Genomic DNA, 8,730 nt, shown 5'->3' on the forward strand with positions numbered 1-8,730 from the left:
TTCTCACATCGATCACTTCATCTCACAATCTAGTCAAATTATCATCCAAATGAGTTGTTTCACGCCCTCATCTCTCTCTCTCTCTCGCTCTCTCTCTCACTTCTCTGTCTCTCGCTCACTATTTCTCAGCAGCACAGAGGAAAGGTCTTGGTTGTAGGAGGGATGACTGACAACAAAAGTCCATCCTCAGCAGTGTGTGTTGAGTTGGCCTGCATGACTAAGCCTGAGTCATCTTTGTCTTTTCTTCTCAGCACAGTCCTGACATAAAACCTTCTCACACTGAAATAAGCTTTTTTTTTAATATTTCACCAGCTCATCCATAGCACGAGGTCTTGATTATGACAGCAATTTGCTCTGTTTTCAGGGTATAGTCTGTAAGAACTGATGTGATGGCACTATTTCTGCACCTTCACCACCATCAGTGGGAGGATTTGTGACATTTAGGGTAAAAATTCAATTTTCAATTCAATTCAATTTATTTTGTATAGCCCAATATCACAACAGAGTTGTCTCACAGTGCTTTACAGAGTTCATTGAAATAAACAAGAAATGTAAGCAAACAAACAATCTAATAAAGAGTCCAACAGTCGATGAGGCCGATGGACCGGTCCGAGGCATCACCTGCCCTTTATGACCCTCCTTCTTCGGGAAGGAAAAACTCAAAAAACCCACCACAATGAAGGAGAGATCCAGCTCCCAAGGACGGACAGGCTGTAGCCTTGGACAAACGCACATCCAATAAATAAAAAGCCATTTAAGAACTCACATGGGCACCATGGTCATGACATGAGGGTCCTTTCCCCTCCTCCCATCTCTTCCTGTCAGCTGACTCCCACTCCCTCCACCACTGCACGTATCTACCTCCATACACCCCCACCCCCAACCCATATTGCCCTGCAGTCTAATGGCATCAAGGTCATCTGATTTGACACACTCTGTGACTCTCTCTCCTTCCCCCTCTTCCCCTCTTTTTGCTCTGTCTCTTTACATATCACTTACTCCACACACACGCCTGTTTTTCATCACGTGCACACACAGGCAAAGACACTAAAAGCTCCTGCGAGTGCACACATAGACACAAATGCAGAGGCACGCTGTAATGATTTTTTTCCTCAGCACACACACATGATTGTATGCATACAGTATTGGATTGTTCTCTGAGGGTCATTGGGTTTATTGGTGGGCAGGAAAAGAGGCTGCAGAGCTGCACTGAGCATATATTCAACAGAGCAGAAGCAACACCAAAGTGTTTCAGCCTGGTTAAACAAACATGACTAATACCTTACTGAAAGCTCTAATTATTATGATGAGTTAATTATTATTTTGCCTAGTTTGTCCTTTTATGAAAAATAAAAGCACAAAATGTATTTTATTTTGGATGTTGCTTTTTTCATGAGAATCATATAGACATTTTGTGCCAGATATAAGAACGGGTATGTCCTCTGTGAGGATGTGTACCCACTGACAGAATGTTAGTGCATCTATGTATGAACAGGCTGTTAACATATTCATATTTAAGGCATCACCTTGTTATTTCCTCCTTGAATCTGAATGTTTGGCTGGTTTTCTCTCTTTGTCTTTACTTTCATTGCCATCTGCCCCCCCACACACCCCCCCCCCACCACCACCCCTTGACAGGCTCCCAGGCAGGATGGTATTAGGTTCAGGGTGTGTTTGGGTGTAGATCGTAGTACTGAGTGTAGGGTATCCAGTCTGAGTCATCCTCCTGACTTTCGGCACGTGCAAGTCGGCACGAATAGCCCAGCTGGGGGAGGCCCATCCCCACCCCCGCCACCCCTCCTCCCCATGCCTCACAAAGAGAAAGGGAGGAGTGGTTTGGGAGGGAGGAGAGAGAAAAAAATGGAAAGGTGGTGATGGGTGGGGGGTTGTTGGGCAGGGTGGAGCTGCTAAAAATAATGAGGAGGAGAAAGAGGAGGGAGGCGCTGTTTTTAAGAGGCACCTCTTTGTGCTGGAGGGTTGGGACATTAAAACAAGGAGAGGAATGTAATCAATATAAAGAATATGTTGGAAAATTTTTAGACTTGAGACAAAGAAAGTGGACAGCAGACAGAAGGGAGATGGATTGAAAGCAAGTGAGTTAAAAATGGTTCAAAAACAATAAAAGAACACTGTGTACTATCACCTGCCAGGCTAATGTGTGCCAAGTCATGAAAAAGAGCTAAGCAGTCAAATCTGATTGCACTGATATAATCATTAACAGAATATAGTTTGTTTCAAATACGAGAGCTTTTTTTTTTAGGTAAAACACATCACGGCCCGAGTGAGTGTGTGTGATGAGCATTTGGAGACAATATTTGGGGGGTTTTATCAGAGCCTGCTCAGATCTAAGCAAAAAACAGATAGAGAGAAAGCAAGAGAAACCTTCCTCTGCACAGTGGATGGTTGCCAGCCTTGTCTCTCTCAGGACTTGGGCTAAGATTAGCTTCCCATATGTTCAAGTCAGGCGTAGCCGGGCTTAAAGGGCCAGTACACGACACTATGTAGTGCTTAACATACACCAACTCATCTGGATTTACAGTCAGGATTAAATGAATTTCTAATCATTTGAATGAAAAGCAGGATGGATGGATAAATTCTGTGCATACCATGAATTTTTGAGCTACTAGTTTAATGCTTTGTCTTACACCATAATCAATCCTTTTTGAAGAGATCAGCCTCCATTGAATTTAACATGAATATGCTTCTGTTGTTCCAGAAATCAATATTTTCTTGTGCGTGCCTCAATAGCGTGTGATGAAAACTCCAACAGCTGTGGCGCTGTGTTACATAAAACCTGGCAGCGTCTTGCAGCAGTGGGATTCAGGATTGAATAAGCTGCGTGCCCAGTGGGAGCAGCAGCGCAGCCACCAGAGAGGTGAGAGTTAAAGAGGTCGAGCAACAGCTGAGGGCTCCTCCCCCTTCACTCTCCATTCATTTTTTATTAACTGCGGCACCAAGCGGCTGACAACCTCCCTCCGACATCAAGCACAGATACCACCAACGATGCCAACACGCCACCAACCACAGCCCACCGCGCCATGCAGGCTATCGATCCTACCCAGCACTCGATGTGGGCTAGATATAACCCTGCTACACCTATAAGCAGTGTAGCAGGACAGACGGTGCAGAGACAGACACCTGCCAATGTTCATTTACTAGAGATGAAACATAGTCCCAATATGTTAATGATTGGGTGCAAGTGAGGGAATTGTCAGTGACTTTATACATTAAAATGCCATGTGAAATCCCCAGAGGATTTATAGGATGTGATGTTTTCAAGTCCCTTATGTTTCTTTGATAAAATTCTTCTATTAAAATCATGAAAGGAAGCCTGAGTGACAACCACTTGCACCTCTATATACTTCTATGTATAACAAGTTAAAGTCTTGTGTAATAGATCACAAGTCATTATATAAGTGTTGTTTGATTGTGTTAACCACTTGTACAACTCAGAGATCGGAGATCTCAAAATACCTTTTGTTATAATTCAGTGAATTAAACAAGGACAAATAGTTTTATTATTGTAGAATTCTAGAACTACAGTTGTCCTCCATTCATCATCAAAAACATTTGAGTCAAGAAAACCCCCGTTAAATATCCAAAGGAAAATCTATACTAAACGGGCAAGAGCCTGTTCTTGAGAACTAAAACCACGATGACTAGAACTGTATAACTACTGACTGTAAGTCACACATTTTAATCAACCATTAGATCAGTAGTTGCGTATGAGGCTCAATTGTAACGGGGCTGTGAGGGTTCCTTACCGACCGAGTGGAAACCCTACAGAGCAGTGAATACATCGAAAGCCAGCGCTGAATGGAAGAGGTGATGTCAAACCCTCCACTTCCTGAGTCTGTACTATATACCAAACCACTTACTACACAAACACACTGAGCGTACAGACACACACACGCGCGCATGTGGTGCCGGCTACTTGGTCATGTGACCAACCTTGGATGCCGGACCTGAGCTAAAATTATTGCAATGATGTCATCAGACATTCAGTGTTGCCAAGGAAACTAGGTTAACCAGCGTTAACCCTTTGCAATCTAAGCTGGGGATTCCACGCGAGGCGAAACACATGATTAACAAACGTTCCATCTCCTGTCATGCTGTCTGTGATTTGAGCGTTTCTACCCTGCTTTTGACTCTTTCCCACCAGTGTGCTGTATGAAGTTTATCTCATGTAGAAAGAGGAAATCCTGTGTATGGGCGTGGAAAAAAATGGTCTGTTTTGTAACCAGCTGTGGTAAAGTCTTGATTCAGCTCTGTTTCCTGAGCAGCAAAGAAAAACTACAAAATAAGTAGGACCCTTAAGAATAAATCATTGAAAGTACTGCCTGACTTGCTGTGACACAGTAATTTTCATGTTCCAACATCTTTGAGCTATTGTGTGGGTCCTGAAAATACTTAATGATACTGTCTAACTACTCATTTACATTGTCTAAAATAGTGCTCTCAGCTGGTTGGGTGTTGACTGTGTTTGTCTTAGTGTAACCGAGGATGTGCTCAATGCTTTGCTCAACACAAACAAGCTCTTTTCACAAACGGACAGTTCAATGACATCCTTCCCTGCGAACCAGATGGTCGTCTATACATTGTCGATGAACAACTGTGTAACACATGGACGGGGATTAAAGCAGGCTTAGAGCTAAGATAGAGTATGTCAGTGGAATTGTGGTAAACCCATCCACGACATTTGAAACTGAGGGACTAACCTATTTCATTGCTGTAGTGACACAGGTGAAAGTATCAGCGGGTACGCCCTCGAGTGAACTGCTTCACTGTGCATCCGATGGCGAATCAAAGCTTTTTTTATTCTGCTTGGAGGGGACATCACAAGGTTCTCTAACAACAGCTCGTTTGTTGCTCAATAAATCCTTTCTCTATGAAGCCTCGCCGCTCATACCTCCATTCCACATTAACACACAAGCGTGCCCCGACTTGGCAAACTGTAGAACAGCAGCTCTCGGCGGCCGCGCGCCACAGGTTACTACGCCCGACAATCAAACACGTACGCATGCGTGACCCACTAACTTTTACTCCCTTTACCTCATTTGACTCCAGAACCAAGGAGAAGAAGGACGGCCCCCCTGGCTCCTAAGCCAGCGCGTAGGGTTCCTCCTCCTCCTCTTCCCTCCTCCTCTCCCTGATCTCTTGTATCTACACATGCCTGGCTCTGGCACCAATCAGCGGGCAGCGTGGGACGCTTTAAACTGAGGACGCCGCCACTTCATCACTGAGGCTCTCTGCTCACCGCGGCTTGGAGATAGAGCCAAAGTAGCTGAGTTAATATAGCCCGCTTCTGAACAGCGCACCTCGGATGGAAAGACAGATGCCGAAAGGTGTGTAATGCATCTTTATTCCATCCCGTGATGATATCTGGGCTAATATTATTGAGCGACACAAAGGTGACAATCACTGTGTAGTAGGTAGCAATGTTAAACCATTTCCACAAATACATACATAAAGAAACTAACACAGCGTAGTGACAAGTAACAAGCACACATGGAAAGAGCAGAGGAACTGATTGCCGTGTTGACAGATCACCATATTTATGCATCATTAGAGCCTCACTGCACTCATGAGCCAACAGCTGAGAATCGCAGCAACATGGACACACATTACACACACATGACAGAGGTGACACACATACACACAACAGCACAGAAACACGAACCCGATGCCCTCTCTTACCTCAGCTGCCAGTTCAGGGGTTCCCGAGCAGCCTCGACTGTTGTCTTCAAAATATTCCACCTTCACAGCCATTCAACAGAACAAGAGAGGGGGGAGTGAGAAGGAGACAGAGAGAAATGGGAGGGGGAGAGAATAACAATCAATACAATAATGCGACAAGGGCCTGCTCAAAAAGATTTGTCATTAAAGACAGTGAGACCACCAGGTACAACATGCGAGCCCTTTAGCACGCAATCTCCTTATCATTCCTGTCATCCTCAGCAATCATCAAAAAGCAGCCGTGCACACAAATCTCTCTCTTTTTTTTTTTTTTTTTTTATGTGTGCTCTAACAGTGAGCCGGCACTTCCCTCTGCTGCTGGGACAGAGAATGAGAGACAGCAATGCGAGTTTCAATTTCAATTACAGAATTATGTAATGTCTGTATCCCGACCTGGTGCAGCCTTCCTAATACATGCATCAGACAAGTCTGCACAGCCCAGTAGAATGGCTAAACGTGAACAAGTGTCAGTGGACAGGTTAGCAGGGAGTGAGATGGAGAAGAGGGTTCATCTGAGCAGGGCTGATTATTGTAAAACAAAAGCATCTTCTTATTTGGCACAGCATGTCCCCCTTGTCTACATGGCTCTGGCTGTCTCAGTGTTAAATGATGTGTTTTGTCTCGAGCTGTTCCCCAGTCCCGCCAACCACCCCCACTCCCCCACCCCCACCCCCGCCACCCACCCACCTATCAATCCTAAAATAGTCTGGAGTGATGAATATTTACCCTCCAAGCCTCTGAGCTGCCGCGGTTTGTACTCCTCCGTCCGCTGGACGAATCCCCATCAGAAGACTCAGGCTCCCTCTCGTCTTCACCTCTATCCCTCTACCCCTTTCTTCTCTCTCGCTCTCTCTTTCTCTCTCTCTACCTCTCCACTCTTCTTTCTCGGTTCTCTCTCTCTCGTCTGTGTTCCAGCAGCCCATTCAGGAAGCCATCTTGTGTTTTTAATCTGGTTTTACATGAGCCCTCGTACGCACGTTCTCTCTCTCTTTCTCTCTCTCTCTCTCTGTCGCTTGCTCTCTTGCGCTACCCCCCTCCCTCCCTCTCTCTCTCTCTCTCTCTCTCTCTCTCTCTCTCCGTCTCTCTCTCCTTCTCTCTCCTGCTAGTATGCCAATAGGTCTACCGCTCATACACACACAAACACACACAAGAGGGGATTTTTTTTTTTTCTGTGATCGCTATCACTCCTTTCTAACATTCGCTCTGTTTTTTTTTCTTTTTTTCTTTCTGCATACATGATGTTAATGCCCCCTCAACTGCCCCCTCCCCCATTCTCCCTCCCTCTTCAAACATATACACTCATGCACAAATGTACACATAGACACAAACACACACAGCCTGCCGGAGAGACGTCACGCTAGAGATAGCACACAAAGGCGGTCCGTCCACCAATCAGAGGCCAGGATGGGCTCTGCTGCTAGGGTGAAACTGAAGGAGAGCGAGTGAGGATGGCGAGAGAGGGAGAGAGAGAGAAAGAGAGAGAGAGAGAGAGAGAAAGAGAACATGGAGCTAGTAGAAAGGAGGTTATAATAAAAAGGGAATGGGTAGGTGAGTGTGATGAGAGAAGCTGACATAAAGAGACAGAGTGAGGGTGGATGGGAAGTGTGTGTGTGTGTGTCTGTGTGCGTGTGTGTGTGAGGGGGGGGGGGGTCCCTCTCTATGCCTGTCAATTATCTCCACAAACTCGCCTTCCCTAAACAATGCCTCTGGTATGTGGTATCGCTGAGCACCATCTGTGTCAGGGCTGCCTGCAATAACTGGACTGGACTGCACTGTGCACAAACACACACACACACACACACACTAACACACACACACTCATTCACACACAGACCCTCTCAAACAGCCACACAACCCCCCACCTGACAGGCAAAATGCACAATTACACAGCAAACCCCAACTTGCTGACTCAAAGCAAGTGAAGAAAAGAAAGACCACGCTGCCACTGATACTTTGTGCATTTATAAGAGAAGCGCAACATAACTGCTATAAGCAAAGTTGGGATAAGATCACAAATCACCAGCTGTGATTGTGTTCATGCATATAAATGAGTGATCTGCAAAGCATCCACATGCAAACACTACCTCGGCTGCCAGGATCTTGCCTTTCCTTTACACACAGCAGCGCGAGAATGGCATACCAAGCATATTTTGGAAGCCTGTGTTCATAATGTTTACGTTCTGAGTGTGAATGATCATCTCCAGCTTGTACCCTTTTAAACCAGACATGATAACAAACATGCAAACATAAGCATAACTACAAAAACCAAAGGGAAATGGTTTTGTCCAAATCGGTAACTGGGTGCTGCTGCCTGAAAGCATTTGTCTTTTTTTTAACGAAGCCCTCTTTAAAAAAAAAAAAAAGTCCCAGATCAGCTTTAGAAATGGAAAGTTTGAAAAAAAAATGTGGCAAAGCGGTCTGATCATATATGAAAAACAGCAAAGACGTGCGAGAGTGAGAAGGGCTGCTAAATTAGTAACCACCGGAAGACGAGACAAAGTCAGCGAAAGTTCAAGCAGGCTGACGAAGACGCGGGCGGATCGAGGCGAAACGGACTGCCAAGAGAGATCCAGACAGAGACACAGAAACAGAGAGGGAACCGAAAAGGAGAGAGGGAGCTGAAGTGCGGCGTGGCGAGGAGAGGCAGCCACACAGTGACACAGCATTTGTAGTGTCTGTCTGACGCTCTCATATGGCATGGGAAATCCCCTCTGCTGACGTCAGGCAGGCCACGTGTGTGTCTGAATGAGTGTGTGTGTTTTTGTGTGTGTGTGTGTGTGTGTGTGTTTGTGGGAGATGAGGTGTGTTTGTGGTAAGCTGGACAGCGAGACCGGCTGCTCGGCTTCAGCGTGCTTCAATACAGGTGGCTGGGGTGGTTGAAGTATCTGAACGAGTAGTCGTCCTAATGGTGTAGTCGCAAGCCTTTTAGTAACAGTAGCAGTGTAGTTATGATGTTAGCACTTCTGACACATTTTATAATAATAATAATACTAA

General features: G+C 45.4%; 1 protein-coding gene across 1 annotated transcript in view; it reads right to left on the reverse strand.

Moving 5' to 3' along the window:
- The window catches only part of tet3 (tet methylcytosine dioxygenase 3), a 29,808-nt gene extending 23,268 nt beyond the window's left edge, over window positions 1-6,540 (reverse strand). The window contains exons 1-2 of the mRNA XM_070833943.1: window positions 6,463-6,540; window positions 5,698-5,757 (exon numbers count right to left, since the gene is read on the reverse strand). The gene's annotated coding sequence lies outside the window, so the exon portion shown is untranslated. The remainder of the gene's footprint in view (window positions 1-5,697; window positions 5,758-6,462) is intronic.
- Between the last annotated feature and the right edge of the window lie 2,190 nt (window positions 6,541-8,730).

The sequence above is a fragment of the Pempheris klunzingeri genome, chromosome 7 (assembly GCF_042242105.1).
Source record: "Pempheris klunzingeri isolate RE-2024b chromosome 7, fPemKlu1.hap1, whole genome shotgun sequence".
Lineage (NCBI taxonomy): Eukaryota > Metazoa > Chordata > Actinopteri > Acropomatiformes > Pempheridae > Pempheris > Pempheris klunzingeri.